The sequence below is a fragment of the Opisthocomus hoazin genome, chromosome 13 (assembly GCF_030867145.1).
Source record: "Opisthocomus hoazin isolate bOpiHoa1 chromosome 13, bOpiHoa1.hap1, whole genome shotgun sequence".
In the NCBI taxonomy this organism is placed as follows: Eukaryota; Metazoa; Chordata; class Aves; order Opisthocomiformes; family Opisthocomidae; genus Opisthocomus; species Opisthocomus hoazin.
Genome location: NC_134426.1, coordinates 10,399,190 through 10,415,194, shown reverse-complemented (window position 1 = coordinate 10,415,194; position 16,005 = coordinate 10,399,190).

The window sequence follows — 16,005 nt, the reverse complement described above, 5'->3', positions numbered from 1 at the left end:
AGATGCAGGGTGCTCAGCAAAATAAAGCTGGGTGCCCACCAAGATGCCAGGTGACCACAAGAACACCATGTGCCCAACAAAATAAATGGTGCGTCCCTATGAACATGCCAGATGGACACCACAAGAAGTGCTGGGTGCCCACCAAGATACCAGGTGGCCACCAAAACACCAGGTGTAAATTAAAAGAATCTCCAGGTGCCCACCAAGGTGCCAGGTGGCCACCAAATTAAATACTGGGTGGTGAAGGTAATACCAGGGCGCCACCTGGTGAAACACTCGGGGTAAGCATTTAGGTGGCCATCAAGATAAAGTCTAGGTGCCCACCAAGATGCCACCTGGCCACCAAATTAAACGCTTGCTGCTCATCAGTATTCCAGGTGGCAACCAATACGCCAGGGGCCCACCAAAGGAAATGCCAGGTGGCCACCAAAACAAAATGTGGCCACCTAAACTAATGCTGCGTGCGCACAAAGATGCCAGGTGGTCACTATAACGCCATGTGCTCACCCAGATAAATGCCAGATGCCCACCAAGATGTCAGGTGGCCACCAAATAGTCATGTGCCCAGGAAAATCAACACTGGGTGCCCACCAAGGTGCCAGGTGGCCACCAAAATGCCACATGCCCACCAAAAGAAAGGCTGGGTCCTTACCAAATGTTGGTGCTCTCCAAAATAGATGCTGGGTGCCCAGCAAGATGCCAGGTGGCACCCAAAATGCCACATGCCCACCAAAAGATACACTGGGTGCCCAGCAAGATGCTGGGTGGCAAACTAGATGTCACATACCCAGCAAAATAAACAGTGTGTGCGCACATAGATGTCAGGTGGCCACGAAAAAGCCATGTGTCCACCAAATAAAGGCTGGTTGCCTGTCAAGATGCTATGTGGGCATCAAAAGAAACGCTGGGTGCCCACCAAGATGCCAGGTGTCCACCAAAAGAAATTGCACGTGCCCATCAAGATGACACGTGGCCAGCAAAAGACATGTCAGCTGCCCACCAAAAGAAATCCTGCATGCCCACAAAAACGCCATGTGGCCACCAAAACACCACATGCCCACAAGAATAAGCGATGGGTGCCCAGCAAACAAAATGCCAGGTGCCCACCAAAAGAAACGATGGGTGCCAACCAAGATGCCAGGTGGCCAGCAAAATAAAAGCTGGCTGCATAGCAAGATGCCAGGTGCCCACGAAAAGAAATGCCAGCTGCCCACCAAAATGCAACCTGCCAACCAAAATAAATGCCACGTGCCCAACAAAAGAAAACCTGGCTGCCCACCAAAACACCATGTGGCCACCAAAACACCACACGGCGACTAAAACATCACATGCCCACAAGAATAAATGATGGGCGCCCAGCAAACGAAATGCCAAGTGCCCAACAAAACGCCAAGTGCCCACCAATAGAAATGGTGGGTGCCAACCATGATGGCTGGTGTCCACCAAAATAAACGCTGGCCGCGCACCGAGACGCCAGGTGGCCACAAAACTACAACATGCCCACCAAAACTAGTGCCGAGTGCCCACCAAGATGCCAGGTGGCCACCAAAATGCCATGTGGCCACCAAAAGAAGTGCCAGGTGCCCACCAAGATGCTGCGTGCCCACCTAAAGGAACACCGGCTGCTCACCAAGATGCCAGGTGACCACCAAAATGCCATGTGTCTGCCAAGAGAAACACCGGGTGCCCACCAAGACGCCATGTGCCCACACAAAAGAAATGCTGGGTGCCCAACAAGATGCAGGGTGCTCAGCAAAATAAAGCTGGGTGCCCACCAAGATGCCAGGTGACCACAAGAACACCATGTGCCCAACAAAATAAATGGTGCGTCCCTATGAAGATGCCAGATGGACACCACAAGAAGTGCTGGGTGCCCACCAAGATACCAGGTGGCCACCAAAACACCAGGTGTAAATTAAAAGAATCTCCAGGTGCCCACCAAGGTGCCAGGTGGCCACCAAATTAAATACTGGGTGGTGAAGGTAATACCAGGGCGCCACCTGGTGAAACACTCGGGGTAAGCATTTAGGTGGCCATCAAGATAAAGTCTAGGTGCCCACCAAGATGCCACCTGGCCACCAAATTAAACGCTTGCTGCTCATCAGTATTCCAGGTGGCAACCAATACGCCAGGGGCCCACCAAAGGAAATGCCAGGTGGCCACCAAAACACAATGTGGCCACCTAAACTAATGCTGCGTGCGCACAAAGATGCCAGGTGGTCACTATAACGCCATGTGCTCACCCAGATAAATGCCAGATGCCCACCAAGATGTCAGGTGGCCACCAAATAGTCATGTGCCCAGGAAAATCAACACTGGGTGCCCACCAAGATGCCAGGTGCCCACCAAAATGCCACATGCCCACCAAAAGAAAGGCTGGGTCCTTACCAAATGTTGGTGCTCTCCAAAATAGATGCTGGGTGCCCAGCAAGATGCCAGGTGGCACCCAAAATGCCACATGCCCACCAAAAGATACACTGGGTGCCCAGCAAGATGCTGGGTGGCAAACTAGATGTCACATACCCAGCAAAATAAACAGTGTGTGCGCACATAGATGCCAGGTGGCCACGAAAAAGCCATGTGTCCACCAAATAAAGGCTGGTTGCCTGTCAAGATGCTATGTGGGCATCAAAAGAAACGCTGGGTGCCCACCAAGATGCCAGGTGTCCACCAAAAGAAATTGCACGTGCCCATCAAGATGACACGTGGCCAGCAAAAGACATGTCAGCTGCCCACCAAAAGAAATCCTGCATGCCCACAAAAACGCCATGTGGCCACCAAAACACCACATGCCCACAAGAATAAGCGATGGGTGCCCAGCAAACCAAATGCCAGCTGCCCACCAAAAGAAACGGTGGGTGCCAACCAAGATGCCAGGTGGCCAGCAAAATAAAAGCTGGCTGCATAGCAAGATGCCAGGTGCCCACGAAAAGAAATGCCAGCTGCCCACCAAAATGCAACCTGCCAACCAAAATAAATGCCACGTGCCCAACAAAAGAAAACCTGGCTGCCCACCAAAACACCATGTGGCCACCAAAACACCACATGGCGACTAAAACATCACATGCCCTCAAGAATAAATGATGGGTGCCCAGCAAACGAAATGCCAAGTGCCAAACAAAACGCCAGGTTCCCACCAATACAAATGGTGGGTGCCAACCGTGATGGCTGGTGTCCACCAAAATAAACGCTGGCCGCGCACCGAGACACCAGGTGGCCACAAAAATACCACGTGCCCAGCAAAACTAGTGCCGAGTGCCCACCAAGATGCCAGGTGGCCACCAAAATGCCATGTGGCCACCAAAAGAAGTGCCAGGTGCCCACCAAGATGCTGCGTGCCCACCAAAAGGAACACCGGCTGCTCACCAAGATGCCAGGTGACCACCAAAATGCCATGTGTCTGCCAAGAGAAACACCGGGTGCCCACCAAGACGCCATGTGCCCACCGAAAAGAAATGCTGGGTGCCCAACAAGATGCAGGGTGCTCAGCAAAATAAAGCTGGGTGCCCACCAAGATGCCAGGTGACCACAAGAACACCATGTGCCCAACAAAATAAATGGTGCGTCCCTATGAAGATGCCAGATGGACACCACAAGAAGTGCTGGGTGCCCACCAAGATACCAGGTGGCCACCAAAACACCAGGTGTAAATTAAAAAACTCGAGGTGCCCACCAAGGTGCCAGGTGGCCACCAAATTAAATACTGGGTGGTGAAGGTAATACCAGGGCGCCACCTGGTGAAACACTCGGGGTAAGCATTTAGGTGGCCATCAAGATAAAGTCTAGGTGCCCACCAAGATGCCAGCTGGCCACCAAATTAAACGCTTGCTGCTCATCAGTATTCCAGGTGGCAACCAATACGCCAGGGGCCCACGAAAGGAAATGCCAGGTGGCCACCAAAACACAATGTGGCCACCTAAACTAATGCTGCGTGCGCACAAAGATGCCAGGTGGTCACTATAACGCCATGTGCTCACCCAGATAAATGCCAGATGCCCACCAAGATGTCAGGTGGCCACCAAATAGTCATGTGCCCAGGAAAATCAACACTGGGTGCCCACCAAGATGCCGGGTGCCCACCAAAATGCCACATGCCCACCAAAAGAAAGGCTGGGTCCTTACCAAATGTTGGTGCTCTCCAAAATAGATGCTGGGTGCCCAGCAAGATGCCAGGTGGCACCCAAAATGCCACATGCCCACCAAAAGATACACTGGGTGCCCAGCAAGATGCTGGGTGGCAAACTAGATGTCACATACCCAGCAAAATAAACAGTGTGTGCGCACATAGATGCCAGGTGGCCACGAAAAAGCCATGTGTCCACCAAATAAAGGCTGGTTGCCTGTCAAGATGCTATGTGGGCATCAAAAGAAACGCTGGGTGCCCACCAAGATGCCAGGTGTCCACCAAAAGAAATTGCACGTGCCCATCAAGATGACACGTGGCCAGCAAAAGACATGTCAGCTGCCCACCAAAAGAAATCCTGCATGCCCACAAAAATGCCATGTGGCCACCAAAACACCACATGCCCACAAGAATAAGCGATGGGTGCCCAGCAAACAAAATGCCAGCTGCCCAGCAAAAGAAACGGTGGGTGCCAACCAAGATGCCAGGTGGCCAGCAAAATAAAAGCTGGCTGCATAGCAAGATGCCAGGTGCCCACGAAAAGAAATGCCAGCTGCCCACCAAAATGCAACCTGCCAACCAAAATAAATGCCACGTGCCCAACAAAAGAAAACCTGGCTGCCCACCAAAACACCATGTGGCCACCAAAACACCACATGGCGACTAAAACATCACATGCCCTCAAGAATAAATGATGGGTGCCCAGCAAACGAAATGCCAAGTGCCAAACAAAACGCCAGGTTCCCACCAATACAAATGGTGGGTGCCAACCATGATGGCTGGTGTCCACCAAAATAAACGCTGGCCGCGCACCGAGACACCAGGTGGCCACAAAAATACCACGTGCCCACCAAAACTAGTGCCGAGTGCCCACCAAGATGCCAGGTGGCCACCAAAATGCCATGTGGCCACCAAAAGAAGTGCCAGGTGCCCACCAAGATGCTGCGTGCCCACCAAAAGGAACACCGGCTGCTCACCAAGATGCCAGGTGACCACCAAAATGCCATGTGTCTGCCAAGAGAAACACCGGGTGCCCACCAAGATGCCATGTGCCCACACAAAAGAAATGCTGGGTGCCCAACAAGATGCAGGGTGCTCAGCAAAATAAAGCTGGGTGCCCACCAAGATGCCAGGTGACCACAAGAACACCATGTGCCCAACAAAATAAATGGTGCGTCCCTATGAAGATGCCAGATGGACACCACAAGAAGTGCTGGGTGCCCACCAAGATACCAGGTGGCCACCAAAACACCAGGTGTAAATTAAAAAACTCGAGGTGCCCACCAAGGTGCCAGGTGGGCACCAAATTAAATACTGGGTGGTGAAGGTAATACCAGGGCGCCACCTGGTGAAACACTCGGGGTAAGCATTTAGGTGGCCATCAAGATAAAGTCTAGGTGCCCACCAAGATGCCAGCTGGCCACCAAATTAAACGCTTGCTGCTCATCAGTATTCCAGGTGGCAACCAATACGCCAGGGGCCCACCAAAGGAAATGCCAGGTGGCCACCAAAACACAATGTGGCCACCTAAACTAATGCTGCGTGCGCACAAAGATGCCAGGTGGTCACTATAACGCCATGTGCTCACCCAGATAAATGCCAGATGCCCACCAAGATGTCAGGTGGCCACCAAATAGTCATGTGCCCAGGAAAATCAACACTGGGTGCCCACCAAGATGCCAGGTGCCCACCAAAATGCCACATGCCCACCAAAAGAAAGGCTGGGTCCTTACCAAATGTTGGTGCTCTCCAAAATAGATGCTGGGTGCCCAGCAAGATGCCAGGTGGCACCCAAAATGCCACATGCCCACCAAAAGATACACTGGGTGCCCAGCAAGATGCTGGGTGGCAAACTAGATGTCACATACCCAGCAAAATAAACAGTGTGTGCGCACATAGATGCCAGGTGGCCACGAAAAAGCCATGTGTCCACCAAATAAAGGCTGGTTGCCTGTCAAGATGCTATGTGGGCATCAAAAGAAACGCTGGGTGCCCACCAAGATGCCAGGTGTCCACCAAAAGAAATTGCACGTGCCCATCAAGATGACACGTGGCCAGCAAAAGACATGTCAGCTGCCCACCAAAAGAAATCCTGCATGCCCACAAAAACGCCATGTGGCCACCAAAACACCACATGCCCACAAGAATAAGCGATGGGTGCCCAGCAAACAAAATGCCAGCTGCCCACCAAAAGAAACGGTGGGTGCCAACCAAGATGCCAGGTGGCCAGCAAAATAAAAGCTGGCTGCATAGCAAGATGCCAGGTGCCCACGAAAAGAAATGCCAGCTGCCCACCAAAATGCAACCTGCCAACCAAAATAAATGCCACGTGCCCAACAAAAGAAAACTTGGCTGCCCACCAAAACACCATGTGGCCACCAAAACACCACATGGCGACTAAAACATCACATGCCCACAAGAATAAATGATGGGTGCCCAGCAAACGAAATGCCAAGTGCCCAACAAAACGCCAAGTGCCCACCAATAGAAATGGTGGGTGCCAACCATGATGGCTGGTGTCCACCAAAATAAACGCTGGCTGCGCACCGAGACGCCAGGTGGCCACCAAAATACCACATGCCCAGCAAAACTAGTGCCGAGTGCCCACCAAGATGCCAGGTGGCCACCAAAATGCCATGTGGCCACCAAAAGAAGTGCCAGGTGCCCACCAAGATGCTGCGTGCCCACCAAAAGGAACACCGGCTGCTCACCAAGATGCCAGGTGACCACCAAAATGCCATGTGTCTGCCAAGAGAAACACCGGGTGCCCACCAAGACGCCATGTGCTCACACAAAAGAAATGCTGGGTGCCCAACAAGATGCAGGGTGCTCAGCAAAATAAAGCTGGGTGCCCACCAAGATGCCAGGTGACCACAAGAACACCATGTGCCCAACAAAATAAATGGTGCGTCCCTATGAAGATGCCAGATGGACACCACAAGAAGTGCTGGGTGCCCACCAAGATACCAGGTGGCCACCAAAACACCAGGTGTAAATTAAAAAACTCGAGGTGCCCACCAAGGTGCCAGGTGGCCACCAAATTAAATACTGGGTGGTGAAGGTAATACCAGGGCGCCACCTGGTGAAACACTCGGGGTAAGCATTTAGGTGGCCATCAAGATAAAGTCTAGGTGCCCACCAAGATGCCACCTGGCCACCAAATTAAACGCTTGCTGCTCATCAGTATTCCAGGTGGCAACCAATACGCCAGGGGCCCACCAAAGGAAATGCCAGGTGGCCACCAAAACACAATGTGGCCACCTAAACTAATGCTGCGTGCGCACAAAGATGCCAGGTGGTCACTATAACGCCATGTGCTCACCCAGATAAATGCCAGATGCCCACCAAGATGTCAGGTGGCCACCAAATAGTCATGTGCCCAGGAAAATCAACACTGGGTGCCCACCAAGATGCCGGGTGCCCACCAAAATGCCACATGCCCACCAAAAGAAAGGCTGGGTCCTTACCAAATGTTGGTGCTCTCCAAAATAGATGCTGGGTGCCCAGCAAGATGCCAGGTGGCACCCAAAATGCCACATGCCCACCAAAAGATACACTGGGTGCCCAGCAAGATGCTGGGTGGCAAACTAGATGTCACATACCCAGCAAAATAAACAGTGTGTGCGCACATAGATGCCAGGTGGCCACGAAAAAGCCATGTGTCCACCAAATAAAGGCTGGTTGCCTGTCAAGATGCTATGTGGGCATCAAAAGAAACGCTGGGTGCCCACCAAGATGCCAGGTGTCCACCAAAAGAAATTGCACGTGCCCATCAAGATGACACGTGGCCAGCAAAAGACATGTCAGCTGCCCACCAAAAGAAATCCTGCATGCCCACAAAAATGCCATGTGGCCACCAAAACACCACATGCCCACAAGAATAAGCGATGGGTGCCCAGCAAACAAAATGCCAGCTGCCCACCAAAAGAAACGGTGGGTGCCAACCAAGATGCCAGGTGGCCAGCAAAATAAAAGCTGGCTGCATAGCAAGATGCCAGGTGCCCACGAAAAGAAATGCCAGCTGCCCACCAAAATGCAACCTGCCAACCAAAATAAATGCCACGTGCCCAACAAAAGAAAACCTGGCTGCCCACCAAAACACCATGTGGCCACCAAAACACCACATGGCGACTAAAACATCACATGCCCTCAAGAATAAATGATGGGTGCCCAGCAAACGAAATGCCAAGTGCCAAACAAAACGCCAGGTTCCCACCAATACAAATGGTGGGTGCCAACCATGATGGCTGGTGTCCACCAAAATAAAGGCTGGCCGCGCACCGAGACACCAGGTGGCCACAAAAATACCACGTGCCCACCAAAACTAGTGCCGAGTGCCCACCAAGATGCCAGGTGGCCACCAAAATGCCATGTGGCCACCAAAAGAAGTGCCAGGTGCCCACCAAGATGCTGCGTGCCCACCAAAAGGAACACCGGCTGCTCACCAAGATGCCAGGTGACCACCAAAATGCCATGTGTCTGCCAAGAGAAACACCGGGTTCCCACCAAGACGCCATGTGCCCACACAAAAGAAATGCTGGGTGCCCAACAAGATGCAGGGTGCTCAGCAAAATAAAGCTGGGTGCCCACCAAGATGCCAGGTGACCACAAGAACACCATGTGCCCAACAAAATAAATGGTGCGTCCCTATGAAGATGCCAGATGGACACCACAAGAAGTGCTGGGTGCCCACCAAGATACCAGGTGGCCACCAAAACACCAGGTGTAAATTAAAAGAATCTCCAGGTGCCCACCAAGGTGCCAGGTGGCCACCAAATTAAATACTGGGTGGTGAAGGTAATACCAGGGCGCCACCTGGTGAAACACTCGGGGTAAGCATTTAGGTGGCCATCAAGATAAAGTCTAGGTGCCCACCAAGATGCCAGCTGGCCACCAAATTAAACGCTTGCTGCTCATCAGTATTCCAGGTGGCAACCAATACGCCAGGGGCCCACCAAAGGAAATGCCAGGTGGCCACCAATACACAATGTGGCCACCTAAACTAATGCTGCGTGCGCACAAAGATGCCAGGTGGTCACTATAACGCCATGTGCTCACCCAGATAAATGCCAGATGCCCACCAAGATGTCAGGTGGCCACCAAAGAGTCATGTGCCCAGGAAAATCAACACTGGGTGCCCACCAAGATGCCAGGTGCCCACCAAAATGCCACATGCCCACCAAAAGAAAGGCTGGGTCCTTACCAAATGTTGGTGCTCTCCAAAATAGATGCTGGGTGCCCAGCAAGATGCCAGGTGGCACCCAAAATGCCACATGCCCACCAAAAGATACACTGGGTGCCCAGCAAGATGCTGGGTGGCAAACTAGATGTCACATACCCAGCAAAATAAACAGTGTGTGCGCACATAGATGCCAGGTGGCCACGAAAAAGCCATGTGTCCACCAAATAAAGGCTGGTTGCCTGTCAAGATGCTATGTGGGCATCAAAAGAAACGCTGGGTGCCCACCAAGATGCCAGGTGTCCACCAAAAGAAATTGCACGTGCCCATCAAGATGACACGTGGCCAGCAAAAGACATGTCAGCTGCCCACCAAAAGAAATCCTGCATGCCCACAAAAACGCCATGTGGCCACCAAAACACCACATGCCCACAAGAATAAGCGATGGGTGCCCAGCAAACAAAATGCCAGCTGCCCACCAAAAGTAACGGTGGGTGCCAACCAAGATGCCAGGTGGCCAGCAAAATAAAAGCTGGCTGCATAGCAAGATGCCAGGTGCCCACGAAAAGAAATGCCAGCTGCCCACCAAAATGCAACCTGCCAACCAAAATAAATGCCACGTGCCCAACAAAAGAAAACCTGGCTGCCCACCAAAACACCATGTGGCTACCAAAACACCACACGGCGACTAAAACATCACATGCCCTCAAGAATAAATGATGGGTGCCCAGCAAACGAAATGCCAAGTGCCCAACAAAACGCCAGGTTCCCACCAATAGAAATGGTGGGTGCCAACCATGATGGCTGGTGTCCACCAAAATAAACGCTGGCTGCGCACCGAGACGCCAGGTGGCCACAAAAATACCACGTGCCCACCAAAACTAGTGCCGAGTGCCCACCAAGATGCCAGGTGGCCACCAAAATGCCATGTGGCCACCAAAAGAAGTGCCAGGTGCCCACCAAGATGCTGCGTGCCCACCTAAAGGAACACCGGCTGCTCACCAAGATGCCAGGTGACCACCAAAATGCCATGTGTCTGCCAAGAGAAACACCGGGTGCCCACCAAGACGCCATGTGCCCACACAAAAGAAATGCTGGGTGCCCAACAAGATGCAGGGTGCTCACTAAAATAAAGCTGGGTGCCCACCAAGATGCCAGGTGACCACAAGAACACCATGTGCCCAACAAAATAAATGGTGCGTCCCTATGAAGATGCCAGATGGACACCACAAGAAGTGCTTGGTGCCCACCAAGATACCAGGTGGCCACCAAAACACCAGGTGTAAATTAAAAGAATCTCCAGGTGCCCACCAAGGTGCCAGGTGGCCACCAAATTAAATACTGGGTGGTGAAGGTAATACCAGGGCGCCACCTGGTGAAACACTCGGGGTAAGCATTTAGGTGGCCATCAAGATAAAGTCTAGGTGCCCACCAAGATGCCAGCTGGCCACCAAATTAAACGCTTGCTGCTCATCAGTATTCCAGGTGGCAACCAATACGCCAGGGGCCCACCAAAGGAAATGCCAGGTGGCCACCAAAACACAATGTGGCCACCTAAACTAATGCTGCGTGCGCACAAAGATGCCAGGTGGTCACTATAACGCCATGTGCTCACCCAGATAAATGCCAGATGCCCACCAAGATGTCAGGTGGCCACCAAAGAGTCATGTGCCCAGGAAAATCAACACTGGGTGCCCACCAAGATGCCAGGTGCCCACCAAAATGCCACATGCCCACCAAAAGAAAGGCTGGGTCCTTACCAAATGTTGGTGCTCTCCAAAATAGATGCTGGGTGCCCAGCAAGATGCCAGGTGGCACCCAAAATGCCACATGCCCACCAAAAGATACACTGGGTGCCCAGCAAGATGCTGGGTGGCAAACTAGATGTCACATACCCAGCAAAATAAACAGTGTGTGCACACATAGATGCCAGGTGGCCACGAAAAAGCCATGTGTCCACCAAATAAAGGCTGGTTGCCTGTCAAGATGCTATGTGGGCATCAAAAGAAACGCTGGGTGCCCACCAAGATGCCAGGTGTCCACCAAAAGAAATTGCACGTGCCCATCAAGATGACACGTGGCCAGCAAAAGACATGTCAGCTGCCCACCAAAAGAAATCCTGCATGCCCACAAAAACGCCATGTGGCCACCAAAACACCACATGCCCACAAGAATAAGCGATGGGTGCCCAGCAAACAAAATGCCAGCTGCCCACCAAAAGTAACGGTGGGTGCCAACCAAGATGCCAGGTGGCCAGCAAAATAAAAGCTGGCTGCATAGCAAGATGCCAGGTGCCCACGAAAAGAAATGCCAGCTGCCCACCAAAATGCAACCTGCCAACCAAAATAAATGCCACGTGCCCAACAAAAGAAAACCTGGCTGCCCACCAAAACACCATGTGGCTACCAAAACACCACACGGCGACTAAAACATCACATGCCCTCAAGAATAAATGATGGGTGCCCAGCAAACGAAATGCCAAGTGCCAAACAAAACGCCAGGTTCCCACCAATACAAATGGTGGGTGCCAACCATGATGGCTGGTGTCCACCAAAATAAACGCTGGCTGCGCACCGAGACGCCAGGTGGCCACAAAAATACCACGTGCCCACCAAAACTAGTGCCGAGTGCCCACCAAGATGCCAGGTGGCCACCAAAATGCCATGTGGCCACCAAAAGAAGTGCCAGGTGCCCACCAAGATGCTGCGTGCCCACCAAAAGGAACACCGGCTGCTCACCAAGATGCCAGGTGACCACCAAAATGCCATGTGTCTGCCAAGAGAAACACCGGGTGCCCACCAAGACGCCATGTGCCCACACAAAAGAAATGCTGGGTGCCCAACAAGATGCAGGGTGCTCACTAAAATAAAGCTGGGTGCCCACCAAGATGCCAGGTGACCACAAGAACACCATGTGCCCAACAAAATAAATGGTGCGTCCCTATGAAGATGCCAGATGGACACCACAAGAAGTGCTTGGTGCCCACCAAGATACCAGGTGGCCACCAAAACACCAGGTGTAAATTAAAAGAATCTCCAGGTGCCCACCAAGGTGCCAGGTGGCCACCAAATTAAATACTGGGTGGTGAAGGTAATACCAGGGCGCCACCTGGTGAAACACTCGGGGTAAGCATTTAGGTGGCCATCAAGATAAAGTCTAGGTGCCCACCAAGATGCCACCTGGCCACCAAATTAAACGCTTGCTGCTCATCAGTATTCCAGGTGGCAACCAATACGCCAGGGGCCCACGAAAGGAAATGCCAGGTGGCCACCAAAACACAATGTGGCCACCTAAACTAATGCTGCGTGCGCACAAAGATGCCAGGTGGTCACTATAACGCCATGTGCTCACCCAGATAAATGCCAGATGCCCACCAAGATGTCAGGTGGCCACCAAATAGTCATGTGCCCAGGAAAATCAACACTGGGTGCCCACCAAGATGCCGGGTGCCCACCAAAATGCCACATGCCCACCAAAAGAAAGGCTGGGTCCTTACCCAATGTTGGTGCTCTCCAAAATAGATGCTGGGTGCCCAGCAAGATGCCAGGTGGCACCCAAAATGCCACATGCCCACCAAAAGATACACTGGGTGCCCAGCAAGATGCTGGGTGGCAAACTAGATGTCACATACCCAGCAAAATAAACAGTGTGTGCGCACATAGATGCCAGGTGGCCACGAAAAAGCCATGTGTCCACCAAATAAAGGCTGGTTGCCTGTCAAGATGCTATGTGGGCATCAAAAGAAACGCTGGGTGCCCACCAAGATGCCAGGTGTCCACCAAAAGAAATTGCACGTGCCCATCAAGATGACACGTGGCCAGCAAAAGACATGTCAGCTGCCCACCAAAAGAAATCCTGCATGCCCACAAAAACGCCATGTGGCCACCAAAACACCACATGCCCACAAGAATAAGCGATGGGTGCCCAGCAAACAAAATGCCAGCTGCCCACCAAAAGAAACGGTGGGTGCCAACCAAGATGCCAGGTGGCCAGCAAAATAAAAGCTGGCTGCATAGCAAGATGCCAGGTGCCCACGAAAAGAAATGTCAGCTGCCCACCAAAATGCAACCTGCCAACCAAAATAAATGCCACGTGCCCAACAAAAGAAAACCTGGCTGCCCACCAAAACACCATGTGGACACCAAAACACCACATGGCGACTAAAACATCACATGCCCTCAAGAATAAATGATGGGTGCCCAGCAAACGTAATGCCAAGTGCCCAACAAAACGCCAGGTTCCCACCAATAGAAATGGTGGGTGCCAACCATGATGGCTGGTGTCCACCAAAATAAACGCTGGCTGCGCACCGAGACGCCAGGTGGCCACAAAAATACCACGTGCCCACCAAAACTAGTGCCGAGTGCCCACCAAGATGCCAGGTGGCCACCAAAATGCCATGTGGCCACCAAAAGAAGTGCCAGGTGCCCACCAAGATGCTGCGTGCCCACCAAAAGGAACACCGGCTGCTCACCAAGATGCCAGGTGACCACCAAAATGCCATGTGTCTGCCAAGAGAAACACCGGGTGCCCACCAAGACGCCATGTGCCCACACAAAAGAAATGCTGGGTGCCCAACAAGATGCAGGGTGCTCACTAAAATAAAGCTGGGTGCCCACCAAGATGCCAGGTGACCACAAGAACACCATGTGCCCAACAAAATAAATGGTGCGTCCCTATGAAGATGCCAGATGGACACCACAAGAAGTGCTGGGTGCCCACCAAGATACCAGGTGGCCACCAAAACACCAGGTGTAAATTAAAAGAATCTCCAGGTGCCCACCAAGGTGCCAGGTGGCCACCAAATTAAATACTGGGTGGTGAAGGTAATACCAGGGCGCCACCTGGTGAAACACTCGGGGTAAGCATTTAGGTGGCCATCAAGATAAAGTCTAGGTGCCCACCAAGATGCCACCTGGCCACCAAATTAAACGCTTGCTGCTCATCAGTATTCCAGGTGGCAACCAATACGCCAGGGGCCCACAAAAGGAAATGCCAGGTGGCCACCAAAACACAATGTGGCCACCTAAACTAATGCTGCGTGCGCACAAAGATGCCAGGTGGTCACTATAACGCCATGTGCTCACCCAGATAAATGCCAGATGCCCACCAAGATGTCAGGTGGCCACCAAAGAGTCATGTGCCCAGGAAAATCAACACTGGGTGCCCACCAAGATGCCAGGTGCCCACCAAAATGCCACATGCCCACCAAAAGAAAGGCTGGGTCCTTACCCAATGTTGGTGCTCTCCAAAATAGATGCTGGGTGCCCAGCAAGATGCCAGGTGGCACCCAAAATGCCACATGCCCACCAAAAGATACACTGGGTGCCCAGCAAGATGCTGGGTGGCAAACTAGATGTCACATACCCAGCAAAATAAACAGTGTGTGCGCACATAGATGCCAGGTGGCCACGAAAAAGCCATGTGTCCACCAAATAAAGGCTGGTTGCCTGTCAAGATGCTATGTGGGCATCAAAAGAAACGCTGGGTGCCCACCAAGATGCCAGGTGTCCACCAAAAGAAATTGCACGTGCCCATCAAGATGACACGTGGCCAGCAAAAGACATGTCAGCTGCCCACCAAAAGAAATCCTGCATGCCCACAAAAACGCCATGTGGCCACCAAAACACCACATGCCCACAAGAATAAGCGATGGGTGCCCAGCAAACAAAATGCCAGGTGCCCACCAAAAGAAACGGTGGGTGCCAACCAAGATGCCAGGTGGCCAGCAAAATAAAAGCTGGCTGCATAGCAAGATGCCAGGTGCCCACGAAAAGAAATGCCAGCTGCCCACCAAAATGCAACCTGCCAACCAAAATAAATGCCACGTGCCCAACAAAAGAAAACCTGGCTGCCCACCAAAACACCATGTGGCCACCAAAACACCACATGGCGACTAAAACATCACATGCCCTCAAGAATAAATGATGGGTGCCCAGCAAACGAAATGCCAAGTGCCCAACAAAACGCCAGGTTCCCACCAATAGAAATGGTGGGTGCCAACCATGATGGCTGGTGTCCACCAAAATAAACGCTGGCTGCGCACCGAGACGCCAGGTGGCCACAAAAATACCACATGTCCACCAAAACTAGTGCCGAGTGCCCACCAAGATGCCAGGTGGCCACCAAAATGCCATGTGGCCACCAAAAGAAGTGCCAGGTGCCCACCAAGATGCTGCGTGCCCACCAAAAGGAACACCGGCTGCTCACCAAGATGCCAGGTGACCACCAAAATGCCATGTGTCTGCCAAGAGAAACACCGGGTGCCCACCAAGACGCCATGTGCCCACCCAAAAGAAATGCTCGGTGCCCACCAAGATGCCAGGTGCCCACCAAAATGCCACATGCCCCCCAAAAGAAAGGCTGGGTCCTCACCAAATGTTGGTGCTCTCCAAAATAGATGCTGGGTGCCCAGCAAGATGCCAGGTGGCACCCAAAATGCCACATGCCCACCAAAAGATACACTGGGTGCCCAGCAAGATGCTGGGTGGCAAACTAGATGTCACATACCCAGCAAAATAAACAGTGTGTGCGCACATAGATGCCAGGTGGCCACGAAAAAGCCATGTGTCCACCAAATAAAGGCTGGTTGCCTGTCAAGATGCTATGTGGGCATCAAAAGAAACGCTGGGTGCCCACCAAGATGCCAGGTGTCCACCAAAAGAAATTGCACGTGCCCATCAAGATGACACGTGGCCAGCAA